Here is a 17,543-nt window from a genome sequence, read left to right as displayed (position 1 = left end):
TTTACATGGCCCATTAATTATAAATTAAAGAGATAGTATTTTTTTTTCAAAAATTTCGAACATTAAACCTGTACAAAAATAAAATATAAACTAATTCAGTTTTTAAAATACACTTAATTATGCTTGCAAACTATGGAGGGTCGGTTTGGGTCCTTATGAAAGTCCTTCTTTATATAAACACTAATGCGAATCTACAATTTTCTACATTGAGAGGGTATAATAAGGTCAGTTAACACAAAATCATTAAGTTTTATAAAACTATCCAAAAGCATCCTCAAATATTCCGTCAGACTAGTGCTTAAGTATTCATTTTTTTTTTAATTTTGTCTTGCATATTTGCTTCAGGGTTAAACACTCCTTGAATATACTGCAATACTGCATAAACTTCCAAAATAGCTTCATTTTGAGGTCTTGTCATAAATATATAGATATGACCAACAGCTTTACTCAAAAGGGTATTTTGTTACGACATATATTTTACACAGATGTTAATTAGTGTTAAATATGTTTTGCTTTAGGCTGTTGCTTATGTCTATTTTGTCCATAATACTACATGTATGTGTTAAATGCTAATTTTGGTCAAACGAGTAATGAAACATATCTTACCATATTTAGCAATGCAACCCGTCACATGATCACACCTGTGTTGAGATTAGGAGAAATTAGAAAAATTAGATTATTTTTAATTTTTTTGGATTTGTACAATGGAAATCAAATTTCTTTATATTACAGAAGCACATCTCAATGAGACAACACTCTATCATGAAGAAACCTAAACATCTAAATCAATATTCTGTCTTCAGTAATTGTCACAAAATTTATTTAACATTTTAATCGACAATTTTCCGAGCTAGTACAGGTTGTAAATGAATTATATAGCAACTATAACACAGGTTTTGTCTTCAACACCAAATTTTCTAAATAACAAAAGCATTAAGATATAACTTCATCTAACTACTGATTAACACGAACATATGGATTTGTAACACTAGACGATGCCCCCCCCCCCCCCCTTTTTAGTATCGCAACGATACTTATTTATCCCATAATATACAATTGTACTTTTCATGAACAGCTTTACACACATGAGGCTCCCGCAGGGTCAAAAACGACCTGCGACCTCCGGGCTTTTTAGAGGCGACTTCCGACCTGAGGGCCACCTAAAAACGACCTGCGACCTGTAAAATTTGGAAAAAACGACATCCGACTTCACCCACGCTAAAAACGACCTTGCCATTTTGGGCGCGATGTTTTCCTTTGTGGTCCTTTGTCGCCATTTCGGTTATCCTCAGAGAATTGTTTCGGAAAACTACGTTCTTCCCACCAGTACAACTAGATCGGGAAGAACAATCGACTGGCGTCATGACCGATTAGGATGGAAGATCTGATAAAATAAAATGCCCAAATCACATGTCTGTTATTAAACATAAACTGATGACTGTTGGTCCCACCAACCATGGTCAGCCAAACTGTTTTTCTGGCCATCTGTCACACTTTTGTCTACTTTATTATACTCCACTACACGCAGTAGAGAAGTATTACATGGTTGGGTATCCGTCCGTACTTCCATCTGTCTGACAGTCCCATGGTGGTATCCAGATGAAAACTTGAGAATGGATCAAAGATTTATTTCATTTGTTCCCAATTGTTTAGCACTATAAAGTACAAGTTAAGTTTGATTTTCATCTTAAATCAACATGCAGTTTTCAAATAATCAATTTTGAACTATTTGTGACCCTTTTTGTATCTATAGTCGGTTAGAAGTCTTCGTTTCTTTGTTTCTAGAGCCTGATAAGCTATCAAATTGTCAAGTTATGATCATTTCTGGACCATTTTTGTATCTTAAAAAATATTTAAGTTGGTCTGGGTTATTGCTTCAAATAGACTATGGACACTATGGGCGATGGTCATCACTAGCGCATAGGGCACTAGCTACTAGCGTCTCTGTGTGTGCTCCAATGAGACAAATGTATCCAAGTAAGGTTGATGATCAGTTTCATGTTGTATGTCCCGACAACATTGTTGTGGTAAATATAGTTTTTCGGTCTGTTCGTCCATCCGTTCGTTCGTCAGTTAAACTTTTGTTTACCTTTGTGTTTAAGATGATTTCCTGAAAAGTTTCAAGTCGAATCTTCATGAAATTTTGTACCATACTCTTTATTTATCATGATATGGACTAACTGTGTACAAATGGGGGAGTTCCATCGAAAATGGAAATAAGCGCCGAGCGGGACACCCCTGTCTTCAAGACATTTCCTTGTTGCCATCAGTCTATAGATCGTGTTCAAAGTATCTCAGTAGGTACATCCAGCTCTTCATCCTCGGTGATTTTATAAGAGTTCTGGGGACTTGCTCAATATGAATATTGTGTCGGATTAGTGAAGTACTGAATGTTTGGTTAAAAACTACTGTTCTGAAAAATCGAAAATTCAAGTCCTGTTTTGGTCCCAATATGGAAAAGAACGGATATGGGTTATTGGCACGAAGACATCACATATTGATCATTAAATGCCACACAAAAATAAATCTAGAGCTGACGACACGAACGTCAATAGAGCAGGAACTTCCAACTCTGGATGGCCTCAAACAAAACAAGAACAACCGAACCCAAGGGCACAGCAAAATGTCCAAATATCTAATTTAAAACTAAAAGGTTTAATCAGGAACATATATGTCCCTGGTTTAATAACACGAGAATCGACACAACAATGACTTAAATCCTTCAAATATAAAAACGACTTCCGACCTCTATGTTGGAAAAAGCGACCTGCGACCTGTACATTTCCCTTAAAAATGACCTCGCGACCTTGCGACGGATTTAAAAGCGACCTTGCGACCTGAGAGGGGTACCCTGTGGGAGCCCCACACATCGGTCAGTTGTTTCATATATGCTTGCTTCAATGTACTTTGTCACATTTATACCCTGAACTATCATGTTAATGAGGTAAAATGTATTCAGCGATTATATACAGTTTTAAGTATATTTGTTTTTACTACGTGCATACAGATAACAATAGGTACTGCTCAGAGACGATAAACGACCTTTTGTATTCTGTTATACCTACAAAGTTTTTACTTCACTCTTGCACGCAGACAGTCATTATAGCTTTATTTTCAATAAACTTCTGGTGATGGGCAAAACTAATATCATGCCTCATTAATAGCATTCCAGAAATCAAAACGTTCTCGATTAGTTTCGACTTATATATTTGTTACTGTGTTGATGATTTTGACCTTGTAGACAATCTTGACGCTTTCTTTGGAATATAAGTCACCTTACAGGTAAACTGAATTTAGGAGAAGTACATACAAGTAAAGGATGAACAATATAATATTTCTACGATTTTAGTTCTTATGTTATTATAATTTTATTACCTTTGTGTGGTGGTGTTACATCTGCATGTTTCTGAACATTTTCTACCGAAGTATCCGTCCCTGCATTTTTCACACTTTTCCCCTTTCGAAAAAGTGCCGATCGGACATTCTGAAAGAAATTTGTGGCATTTTAGAAGTGATATTGAATGTAAATAAGTATTTTTCACTTAATTCAGTTAGAATAAATTGTTTAAGCAATTTGCGCTTCCCTTTTAGACTGTCATCATAAAAGACAAATACATTTCTTGAAATGATCGGAGCATAAGTTACCTTAACATCTCCGTTTAATAAGAGACATTTGGTTTCAAATTTTCCAATGCCTCATATTTTCTATAAAAAAAAACACACTTTTAATAAAGTATGTATTATTTTTAAGACATTTCTAGCAAAGAATAAATCTTTTTTTATAACAGTTCAGTCAATCAAAATTGTAGAAGTGAACTAAAATTAAACATGATTTGAAAACCCAAATCGACAAGACGAAAACTAATATAAAACAATGTACAAAAGAAACATCAATGGCATAACTATAAAATCGTCTTTAGGTGAAGAATCAAAAAATGGCGTCTTGCAAATGTCTAGCATTAATGTGTACGTATTATTGCTGCAGCGAAAATAATAACACACTCACGTTCTTAATGTGGGTTACAACTATTAGTAGAGGTGCATAATACATTCATATACTACTACGTATACAATCCTTTGTATTGAATGGTAATATATCGTCAAAATCCTACATTTTTTCCAAAGTTGTTCATTAATTATGAACAAACAATCATTGAAGAAAAGGGTGAAATGCGTAAAAAATCATTAACCTGCTTTCGATTTTGTATTACAATAAGGCTTTCTTCAAGTATAGAAATACAATTTTAATGAATTTTTGTCACCAAATCTGAATTATATAGTTTTCCCTATAATGCAATCTAATCTTACCAACACATTTTCCTTTCCTCTGGTAAAAATTGTTACAACAAGACGTCCTGGTGACTGATACAATTCTGTCGCGAACAAACCTTTAAGTTAATAAAGAGTGATTGTTATTTCTGTTCTTGTCGAATATCTGCATTTGTATATTAATTTCATACCAATTTACTTTATCTAAACCAATCGAGGTAATCTTTATATATTAGGCGTTATAATAGGTAATAATATTACTGTCATATAAGACGTACGGATTCGCATAAAGAAAAACCCATATCTTTTTTTTACTTTTCAAAAAAACGACTTTTGTCTCGAAATTTTTAACCTAAATCTCGGTATTATTGACATAGATATTTCCTATAAACGAAATTTTTTATATTGTAAGCATGTTTCCTTGGAAGTACACAGCATATTTGTAAATATCCGCCAAAGGAAGTTGTCAAAGACACGTTAGTTTTAGATCCAAGGCGGAAAAGACTTGATTATCAGCAAATTTGATATAATTCATTTTTTTCAATCTACAACTAATGGAAGTAATTTAATCCAAATGGTCAAAGTCATGTGGTAGAAATCATATGAATAAAGTACCTAGGATTTTGCCATATAGCTTGTCATATAGTAAGAAAGCTGTCTTTTTAGCAGAAAGTATGTCTTTTGTATGAGTTAATGGTTATGCACGTGCATAGTCATGTTAAAGACTGATTTGACTTTCAAATGGAAGAGGAAGGGCCATTTTTTCTGAATTTTTGAAACAAAAAGTCCATTTCAAAAAGTCAGTCAATCTATGTGAACCATACAATACCATGGCATGTTCTTAACAGTTGTCTTAGTAGAAAATGTATGAACGCAAGATAGAAAGTATTTGGTCACTTTTTTTTTAAATATTTGTCGATATTGACACAGATGGACCACATCAAAATAGAAATTTTGACAAAAGTGATAATTTTAACTTTCCAATTTTCAACTTCCTATTTTTCAGCATTAGCATTCCTCTGCTATATCCTGAGGCGTTATTGTATCTCATACAAACGTTACACTCTTTAATACTGACACTTTAAAAGACTTCAATAGCAGAAAAAGAGGGGAAACAACTGAAATCGACGCTTCATAAGTTTTACGACCATCATCACGAATTGGTTGACTAATACACTATGTCTGTGCGCCAACTCATTGGCGGTATGTTTTCCTTTCTTCGATTTTTAAATACTAGAGTAGTCGTCTAATCAAAAATTCCACCGATTGTGTCCTAGTGCTAATGTTTACATTTTGACGAATTGTTGTTGGAATGGCGGTTGATTATGGCATATCAGTTGATGCTACCTTGTCGACGTACAGGTGTTCGCTCCCTTTGGTTATACTATCCACTCAGTTTTTGTTTGTTCTCTTATTTGACTTTTCACTCGATTTATGGTCTTTGTACATCAGTAAACTAATGTTGCCTGTATTTCTTATTTAATTCCTGTACTTAAATCATTCCTATTGTAAATGGTGTAAATTATATTCCTAAAATCACACAAGCGAACTTACATTTCCAATAATTACCAGAATCGACATTAAGACTACATTATACGGACATGTTCCTACATGTTCGAAAGAGCAGAAGTCACCTGTCTTCTTGGGTACTTTAGATTTGATAAATTACAATCTTTATATAAAGACTAAGTTAACATTTAGAACGTAATATATTTAATATTCTTTTTTATTGTTTTAAAGGATGTCATTGACGTCACTCGTCTTGTAACCCTTTTGTAGCTCTTTAACAATATACCTTTGGTACACCTTTTCACAAACTCCGGGTGGAAGACTGCTTACTTGTATAGCACTAATTATAAAACCACTTATAAGGAATATCCATTCCATATTTCTAAGAACAAAATTTATTCGACGAATAATACGTGTTTCATTTGATGGACATAAGGAATAATATGAAACCTATTTATTTATATGAAGATTAAATATTAAGTTCTTCCTGTCATTCATTGCAAATATTTATATAAATTCCCATCAGTATAAAGTGCTTACAAATATAGATTTATTTAAAGTATACAACGCCATCTTTTTTATGATATATATTGAGATTTAATCGAATCATCGATTACTAATTGTTTTGACAAATGTATACGTACCTGATTTTACGAAACTGATAATGTAATTAATTTGTATTATATCTATATTTTACCATGCTGAGATTACCTCTAGGGGGTTAATACGCAGTGTTATTTTGTTGGGAAAAAATTCTAAAGTATATCTCAGGAAGAAATAAAAAGACGCATGCAAAAATTGTGAATGTCGATCTCAATAAGAAGTACCCATGAAGACAACTGTAAGGAAATGATAAAATGTAACAGAAATATAAACACTCTTTGAAAACATATTCAACGCATGAGGATTTGAAAATATGTTTAAAACGTTCTATCTTATAATTTGCTCTTAAAATTAAAGGCCCTTAACTTGAGAGTAAAAAGTTGACAATTCTGAAATTGAATTAAAATTGAATTTAACATAATAACAATATGTAAAACATAATATTTTTATTAAAATCCATTTGAACAACGCTTATAAATGATCACATATAGTTAAAACACACAGTAGTAAATGAAATATATACCTTGGATGACTAAAGATGGCAGAAAGCGTATAGGAGGATGCAAGATTGAAAGTATTTGGTCACTTTTTTTTTAAATATTTGTCTCAAAAATGTACAAGAAGGACATTCAATCCAAATATATATTAATCACTATTAGATATATTGATGATGTCCTGTCACTCAAAAAATACTACAGGTCAGTAATTGCTTGCATCTCATATGTCGCAATATATCAAACATTGGGAAATTTACAGAAACTAGAAGTCTGCGTCATATCTTGATTTTTTTCCTCGATATTGACACAAGATGGACCCAATCAAAATAGAAATTTTGACAAAAATGATTATTTGAACTTTTTAATTTTCAACTTCTTATTTTTCAGCATTAGCATACCTCTGCAATATCGTAAGGCGTTATTGTATCTCAAAAAACACGTTACACTCTTAAGTACTGACACTTTAAAAGACTTCAATAGCAGAAAAAAGAGGGGAAACAACTGAAATCGACGCTTCATAGGTTTTACGATCACCATCACGAACTGGTTGACTAATACAATATGTCTATGTGTCAACTCACTTGCGGTATGTTTTCGCATTCATCTATTTTAAGATACAAGAGTAGTCTTCTAATCTAGATTTGCACCGACTGTGTCCTAGTGCTAATATTTTCATTTTGACGAATTGTTGTTGAAATGGCGTGCGATAATGGCATATCATTTGATGCTACCTTGTCGACGTACCGGTGTTCGCTCCCTTTGGTTATACTATCCACTCAGTTTTTGATTGTTCTCTGATATGACTTTTCACTCGATGTATGATCTTTGTACATCGGTAAACTACTGTTGCCTGTATTTTTCATTTATTTCCTGTACTTAAATCACTCCTATTGTAAATTGTGTAAATTATATTCCTATAATCACACAAACGAACTTACATTGTCAATAATTACCAGAATCGAATTAAAACTACATTATACGGACATGTTCCTACATGTTCGAAAGAACAGGAGTCGCCTTTCTTCTTGGGTTCTTTATATTTTATAAATTATAATCTGTATGTAAATATTAAGTTAACATTAAGGACGTAATATATTATATATTCTTTCTTATTTCTTTAAAGGATGTCATTGACGTCACTCGTCCTATAACCCTTTTGTAGCTCTTAGCAATAACAATATACCTTTGGTACACCTTTTCACAAACTCCGGGTGGAAGACTGCTTACTTGTTTAGCACTAATTATAAAACCACTTATAAGGAATATCCATTCCATAGTTTGTAGAACAAAATCTATTCGACGAATAATACGTGTTTCACTTGGTGGACATAAGGAAATATATTAAACCTATTTATAAATATGATGATTAAGTATTAAGTTCTTCCTGTCATTCATCTATAAAATTCCCAGAAGTGTAAAGTGTATTCAAACATAGGTTTATTTAAAATATACAACGCCACTTTGTTATGATATATATTGAGATTAGATCGAAACATCGATTAATAATTGTTTTGAAAAATGTACCTGATTTTACGAAACTGATAATGTATTTTGTATTATATCTATATTTTACCATGCTGAGATTACTTTTAGGGGGTTAATACGCAGTGTTATTTTGTTGAAAAAAAAATTTCTAAAGTATATCTAAGGGAGAAATAAAAAGACGCATGCAAAAATTGAGAATGTCGATCTCAATAAGAAGTACCCATGAAGAAAACTGTAAGGAAATGATAAAATGTAACAGGAATATAAACTCTCTTTGAAAAAGATATTCAACGCATTAGGATTTGAGAATATGTTTAAAACGTTCTATTTTATGATTTTTTCTAAAAATTAAAGGCCCTTAACTTTAAAGAAAAAAGTTGACAATTCTGAAATTGAATTAAAATTGAATCTAACATATTAACAATATGTAAAACATAACATTTTTATTAAAATCCATTTGAGCAACGCTAATAAATGATCACATATAGTTATAAACACACAGTAGTAAATTGAAAATATATACCTTGGATGACTAAAGATGACAGAAGGTGTATAAGGAAGATGCTTGGGGTAAACAAGAAGTGAAAAGACACACAAAAAAAACTGGTCCACAATTTAGATATCTGAAAGAGCAAGTTAAAACAACAATATAACTAAAACACCCGAAGTACTTTGCAAATTTACTCAAAATAAAGAACGATATAACCAACATTAACAAAGACTCAACTATCAAAGTAGGAATGTTTATGCAAAAGATTTTGGTCATACATTAACTCAGTTAAGTGAGATAGCAGCGGGGTATCAACAAACACTGTTAATGGCGTAAGCCTGTAGAATTGCAAAATGAAAATCCAAAATAACAAGTATGTATCGGTTTTTAAAGAGAAACATATGAATGCTTTACCAGATCTCTGGAAGTTAATAACATCAGCTATACACAACATAAAAATGAGCAAGAAAGCGGTGGCTAAAGAACTAATAAATGGTAACCCAAGGAAAGCAAATGGCTCGGATTCAATATCATGAAAGATACAAAAAGAAACTGCCAAACTCCATACCTAAAGAACATTGACAAGGTGAAGCCGTTCAAAAAGACTGGCAGATTGCTAACATCACTGCACTATTAGAAGAAGGAGACATAGGAAAGCCATTTTTTTCAACGACTGTCTCGTGAAAACATTAGCAAGGCATTTGTCATCGTGCCACATACAAGACTAATAAAGAAACTATATCATTCTAGAATAAATGGTAACATCATTGGATGGGTGAAGTCATAGCTTACAACAAGACAACAAAAGGTCCTGGTAGAAAGAGATGCCTCGTACGTTTTTGGTATATGGCAACGATATATGGAACAACATCTCACCTTCCATTCGATTATTTGCTGATGAAAGTATGTTGTTCTTTTCAGCATCATCCTCATACGACTGCAAAAATACAACAGGACTTTAAATCATTCACCAGTTGATAAGAAAAATAGCTGATGGTTTCCAATACGACAAAATAATATATATTTAGGATATGCAAAGGGTGAAAATGCAATCGTTTATCTATGCAATATGAATGGCAACGTACAAGACTCAGTACAACAAAACCATACCTTCGAGAAAACGTTTAACAACAAGCATAGTTGCTCTGGTCAGCTCTCAAAGCGGTTACACCAGAAATGTGTGGGAGTCATACCAGCAGAAGCATAGAAGCAATTAGAAAAGGTCCAAAGCTGATCTGCTAAAGTTATCGCCAAAGAGAACTCTAGGATCTTATAACGAAAAACATACTACGTACATAAAAGATATCACAATAAAAACCGGTACCAGTACAGAAAAAACACGCTCAATTAAATAACGATACACATTATACAGCACTAAAAACGTGCAAAGTAACTGGACGCAATCTCAAAGTTCTGAACCTACTCATATAAAATCGAGCCATCCTGTACTAAGCATCGGTTGTTGTATTTCATAGACTTTTATGGCCTCGTTGGTGGATTGTTCTAAAAAGTTTACGTACAGTGATCAATAGCCTGTCAACACCAAGGTAGTGAGTTCGAACCACGCTTTGGAAAGGTGCATTCGACTCTGATCATAATTGAATCGGGTTGCCAGTTTTCCTGCAGGAGGTCGTTGATTCTCGCCAGATTCTCCGGTATCCTCAACCAAACAAACAGGCCACCATAATATAACAACGTCTGCTGAAAGTGGCGTTAAACATCAATTAATCATATAATAGTGCATACAGCGACTTAATAAACTACACAAAGACATAATATTGCGCAATGCCATAAACAATTAATACAGACAAAGGAAAAAAGAAACAGTAAAGCATTGCTTCAAACTAGAAATCAAAGCATGGATTATTTCCCAAAAAAATAACAGAGGCAGTGAGTTGATACATCATTATAATTATAATATACTGACGGACATTAAAAACGCAACACACATTTTTTTTTTTTTTTTTTTTTTTTAGGGGGGGGGGGGGGGGGGGCAAATCATAATTGATTGTCATAGAACTACTATTCATGCTTACCATACTTCCTTCTGTTAAGAAATACAATCAATTCCTTACTTACCTGAGATAGTTACCGCAATATTTATGTCGCGCGAATTTCTCAAAGCGATAATTGAATCCAATAAATGAGTCTTTCAAGGTTTTTTCTTCGTGAAACAATTTTTTCAATCCATACACACACTTCAATCAGTACAAAAATGTAGCATTTCCATATAGCCAAGACTAACCAATGAAAATTTGAATCAGGCCATAAGAGTATTGCATGTAAGAATACGTGAACGTGGTGTTGCAAGACAATGTCACGTCAGAAACTCCTCTTACTGTCTTGACAACAACGGTACAGGCACACGGAAATTGTTGATCTTCATCCATGACAAGATTAATATGTTGTGACTGCGCCACGTCCATGACATTTGACTTCATAACGTCATTTGCGAGACTTGTTTACGACCGAAACGTCAACTGCTAATCAAGTCGTCGAATTCCATGGCAGAAAGATTCACGCCATAAATGTTTCCCAAAAACTGAAATGCCGAAGAATCGACTGAGGAAAAACATTTACAGCCCTAATGATTAAACCGCAAAATTGCCAAAACACACTGCAATGGGTGGGACAGAGGCCAAACCAGAAGGTACAAACAGAACACAAAATTGTTTTCTGTCAATCATTTAGGCGTTGGTAACAAGCAGTCATTGACTTCGACGGTACTAAATTTATGTTAGGCAATGACGTAATGAATGAAATTCATGTTAGTACATTTATTTTTCAAAAACTGCATATTTGAAAATAAGAATTAAATAGAATAATCTAGTGTTGCATTTTTAAAGTCCGGCAGTATAATATTTATCACAAAGTCTTTAAGGCAAAAGAGACAGATTTGAAGAACAATGTCTAAATATGTTGGCTTAATAAATACTGTTATTGTAAATAGCTTGATGCGAAATACCATATTTTATTGTCTTGCAACGATGAAGCAAAAAAAATATTCAGTTAAATAAGCAATGGCACATTTTATTTTAATGAAGATTATTGGGACTTGCCCATTCAGTTATGTTCTTTTGATTTAAAAAACTTTTGCCTAATTTAAATGTAAAGGTTTCTAATCAGGTGAGGGGAACCACTTATGGTAATGATATTAGGTATTTAACACATCCCCTATTCATTGTGATTAATTGGGCCAGTCCCTTGTCATGGTTTATTGACTTTAAAACTTTTGCATAGTTGACAGTTGTTAAAAGTTTGTGATTATGTCACTTTGAGGGGAACCACTAATGGTAAGTTTATGATATTGTACTAGTAGACTTTTTGCCATAGATAATGTATGGCCTACCCTCTCAGTCGTGGTTCATTGACTCTCGAATTTTTGCACAATTGTCATGCTGAGATTTGAAATCCGAGACGTGTTAATATTCAACTAGCTGACAAATATACACCCCATATGAAGGAGATAAAGGATTCGATTTAATAAAATTCCAATACAAAATATGCAGTTATATGTTTAGTTCCTAAATGAAATAATTTGCATAGCATATATTATACTGAAATCAAATATTTGTTTTATTATTCAGGGACTGATAGTTCTTCGGGGCACATTAGTTCGTCGCCGTTTTTGTTTAAGTTTCATTTTTGTCAAATCCCAAATACATGTAGCTACATTCAATTTTATGTGGCAGTTAAAATTTCTTGCCCTTCATCCCGGTGGACCCATCTCACAGAAACTATCTAGCTATTACATACATTGAAGGACGAGTATATGCATAAAATATTTGCCACATGATTATAAATAGGCAACCATTAATCAATCATCTTTTTGTTTACAGCACAAACTATTATGCAACAACTGAAAAGATAGAATATGTTCGGATCAGCATTATTAAAAGGGGTATAACGATAATGACAATAACCAAGTGAACAGTGTATGAACCACTCACACATAAATCATTTGTATATCTGTCTGTCTTTGTAAATGCCTTGTTTCAGTGATGCATTATTTTAGAGTCAACATTTAATGGTAAAAAAAAGCCCCAGATAAAAACGTGTTGTTGCCTCATATTATATCCTTACTCAATATATGTAAGATAAGACAGAATTATTTCAATAAAGTAATCATAAAATCTTATCGTAGTTAAATTTGCTTCCGAATGACACAGACATTTGTGACCGAACAGTTTAACAATTATATAATAATAAGGAGACGTGGTATGATCACCCCTAATTTTTTGGTTAGTTCGTGTTGCTCAGTATTTACTTTTCTATGTTGTTTTTTGTGTACTGTTGTTTGTCTGTTGGCTTTTTTTTCTTATTTAGTCATGGCGTTGTCAGTTTTATTTTCGACTTATGAGTTTGAATGTCCCTTTGGTATCTTTCGCCTCTCTTATATAACTATCCGCAAGATTTGAAATGAAGCGGAAATAAGCAACACGTTTATAATTTAAAATAAAATAAAATAGAACAAGTTTATTTATAAAAACTGACGGAAAGCAACTCTCTGACAAGCAAAACATCCATAACTGTACAATAGAACAGACTGAGTTTGGTTTTAGACTTAAAAGGAAGATATTTGTATAACGCAAAACAAGTTATTATGTTTGCCTTTATTTGAACTATTTCTTCGAATCTACACAATTAATAAATAATTAATGGAAAACTATGCGAAACATTAAACAAATATATACACATGTGTAAATTGACTTAAAATTTTCCAACGTTGTGATTCATTCCCTGTCGAAGTTAAACATGTATTTTTCATCATTCACTGTCGAAGTTAAACATGTATTTTTCATCATTCTCTGTCGAAGTTAAACATGTATTGTTCATTTATATCTGCATACAGACTTTCTTTTTCATCTTTAATACTTGCTTTTCCAAAATTGATTTTGGACCCCTTTCTCTTCTTTATTTCAGTTTTTATGGTTTTGGTGCTTGATTTTCGTCGACATATTGCTTCTATGTTCTTCCCAAATAGACCACATACGACAACTTAAACGCTTCCAACTGCAACACAGGTCATGTAACAACGTAGTTATTTCCTGGAAATTATAAATATATACTAATGATGTTCAATTTACAAAATTGTGAGATGATCCAATAGCAAATTATGTAATTGTTTTATTATTAAACATGATATAAATAAGCAGAGATGTGGGTATACGTCAATTAAATAACAGCAGAACGAGAAAAGACACTCAAATATTTATGTATCTTTCAACCTAAGTTTATTCATTTGATCGGTGTATCGTTCAATTTCATATTTTTTTGTCTTGTCTGGTTATATGAGGACCAATAACTCAGAGTACCGTGTATTTGATAATGCCTTGCTTTCTGCAATATCAATTAGGAACCAAAATTTGTTTTTGATTTTTGATTTTTTAATGATCATGAGACCTTTCCGTTATGTTTGAAAACATATACAGATATACAAAGGCATGCTTGAAATTTAGTAATAATTCGTTAAGAATGAAGTCGAGACATGCTAACCTTAAATTCGACAATACACAAGTATAATAAATAAACAAAATTCTTCGCATATTTATTGATAATTGTTTTGTTTTTTTCATTTAGAAAATTCGGTGTTCTTTGATATTCTTTGTTCGTTTTTGAACAAATGTTTTCTCTTTGGGAAATGTTTTGATACGTATTTACTCGGATAAGTTGTTAACGTATATTTATTTTTTTACTGAGTCAACGATTACGTTATACTAGTGTTAAGCAATATATATTTTATTATATGAGAAAGTTGCTGTGTGTTATTATTTGAAATCCTTTAATGGTCTAAGGGCAATTTTGCTTCATTTAGGTACTTTTACTGTTTAGTCTATTTTTTGTGATATCGATTTGACGTGGCTCGGTACTTATACATCCCGTCATTGTGTTATTGTGCTATCGTAAATTTTTGTATTCTTGTCTTTCGTATTTGCTAATGCGCTTTGTCTATATGCCTTTTTGTTTTTCTTTGTTGACATATTTTTTTGTTTTTATAGTGATTAAGATTATAACACAATGTTGACTGCAGTACCCCTATATTTGATAAGTTTACCTATTATAGATATAAGAAGATGTGGTATGAGTGCCAATGAGACAACTCTCAATCTAAGTCACAATTTGTAAAAGTAAAACATTATAGGTCAAATTACGGCCTTTAACACGGACCCTTGGCTCACACTGAACAGCATCTATAAAGGGCCCCAAAAATTACTAGGGTAAAACCATTCAAACAGGAAAACCAACGATCTAATCTATATAAAAAACGAGAAACGAGAAACATTTATGAACCACATCAACAAACGACAACTACTGAACATCAGATTCCTGACTTGAGACAGGTGCAAACAATTGCAGCGTGTTTAAACGTTTTAATGGTACCAAACCTTCACCCTTATCTGAAACAATAGTGTAACATCACAACATAAAATGAAACACTATAAACTATCAATTGAAATGGCCTAACTCAATCAAAAGACATATTAACACTTGTGAACATACACTGAACAAATAAATTTGATCTATGCTACAATGTAAATACAAAATAAATAAACTAAGGGAAGAATAATTAAAGTAACATGTTATACCGCTGTGAAATGTTAAACAATTTAAGAAAAACAATATACTTGAACAGTATGTTTCTACTGTCGTCATCTTCCACGTTTATCGGTATATACCTTCCTTACGACACAACTTGGTTTTTTTTCAGATTTCGTCATTTTTTTTCATGACAATCACACATGTATAGTTTTGATTACAGCAACATTATACTATTTACAAATAACATGCATAGATGAGTTCATGCGGATATTGTTTTCCAGGAGAAGTTTGTAAATGGAAATGGTTTTGTTGTGTAGGAAACAAAACACTAAATGACCGGTTATTCTTGTAAAAAAATCCCCCCTTTTTACGGAAGTATATAAATTGCACACATTTACAATCCTTCGTGGCAAAGCTGATCTGTTGATCGATTGGCTTTCTTTAGCTCTTTTTTGTTCATCTTGATTTTCACATTGTCGGATACTCTTACATCTTTGGCTTTTAAACTTTGGATTTGAACGTTTGATCGTGTTTAAAGGTTATTCTAGGGGAGCTATTGGACACACTGAACTTATAAATGTAATTTTATTTTGCAATCTGGATCCATTGGCTTTCCATAAGTGATCATAAGTTATTTCAATTGCAATGTTGAAACTTAACTGTTTTGTTTGAGAATGAAAACAATCTAAATTCTTCATACGAAATGAAAAAAAAATATCACTTGTAAGTTTTACTTACCTCTTTGGTAAGGATAGACCCTTGAAATATTAAAAATATTCCTGTCTTTCATTATTGATTACTTTAATGCGAGTTATCTACCCTTTCAAGTATGGTGTGCGGCATTTATCATATTTACTAACTTCATGATAATCTGAGATCATCTTATTTTCCTTATTCAAGTAAGAATTGGTCGTTTCAAAACACGTAATGAAAAAAGTATTATCAGTTTTTGTAGATCGAACATCAAGTTTCTTTACAATGTTTCCTTTGTTTCGTTATTAAACTTTTTTGTAAGTATTCCAACTTAGGTCTTGGGTATTTAAAGAAGGAAGAACTTATAAAAGATACGAACAAATCTGAACATTACTATAGAGTTTCAACTTCATATGTGAATCAGTAAATACATGATTTATTTATTAAAGAAGAACAAACATCATACAGTACCAACATTCGGCACTGTTCATTGTTTCGTTGACAGTAAACGAATAAGACCGATCGTGCGTCCCATATCTCTTAGACTACTTTAATGTCATTTAATGTGCTAGATCTTCATCAAACACATACTATATTTCAAAAATTCGAATGTTCGCATCTAAGGAATGTTTACGCCAAAAAATCCGATTATATCTTAATGTAGTGTTATCTAATAGTCTAACTTTTTCACTATATTCATTTTGGCAGTCATACTGTGAAAAGTAGTTCCTTAAAAATAACAATATGTCTATGTTGAATGAGTAACTGATATTCTCTGTATTAGAGCAGATGTCTTGTCAAACAAAGCAGAAAATGTCTATTACGCATTTTTCGTGCAAGTGGCTTGCGCTTGAATTTAATAAGATGGTGGGTTTATTTTTTATAATCAATGTATGGCAAGCAAAGAAAAAATAAAATTAATTTAACTTATGGCGCACTATCCCGTTCTAGTTGAATCCAGTGCATATTTTATCAAATATGACTTTTTTTCCGTGTTACGGACGAAATTTTTGGCTTTTAAGAATGCTTACCCCAGAAATTGTTTACCCTCACGTTGTAGTACTATCCAATAGCTATTCCTTAGGACAGCGTCTATAATGCCTAGCCATAAAGAACTAACGAGACAATGGGTCGGAAAGTGGGTGCCCCCAATGCGTATTTTATCGAATTTGGCTTTATTTCCATGTTTCGGACGCAATTTTCGTCCTCTAGGAATGCTTACCCCAGAAATTCTTTGGCCCCTTATTGTAGTACTACCCAAAAGCTATTTATTAGAGCAGAATCTATAATCCCTAGCCATCGAGAACTGCCGGGGCAATGGTTTTGAACAAGTGGGTGACCCAGTTTCAAATAGAAGTTGTGTTGTAGGTATACCATGAAAAAATTGATTTTACATCAAAATTCTATATTTTAAGTCGTTAATATGATTTTCAAAAATCGCAAATGTGGGTTAAACA

At 32.6% G+C, this 17,543-nt stretch overlaps 1 protein-coding gene across 4 annotated transcripts in view; it reads left to right on the top strand.

Annotated features, from left to right (window-relative positions):
* Positions 1–17,543, top strand: part of LOC127714493 (uncharacterized) — a 165,274-nt gene that overhangs the window by 59,342 nt on the left and 88,389 nt on the right. The window lies entirely within an intron of this gene.

The sequence above is a fragment of the Mytilus californianus genome, unplaced genomic scaffold, assembly GCF_021869535.1.
Source record: "Mytilus californianus isolate M0D057914Y unplaced genomic scaffold, xbMytCali1.0.p SCAF_9, whole genome shotgun sequence".
In the NCBI taxonomy this organism is placed as follows: domain Eukaryota; kingdom Metazoa; phylum Mollusca; class Bivalvia; order Mytilida; family Mytilidae; genus Mytilus; species Mytilus californianus.
The sequence above is the reverse complement of the archived record's forward strand: the minus strand, read 5'-3'. Positions and strand labels throughout refer to the sequence as shown.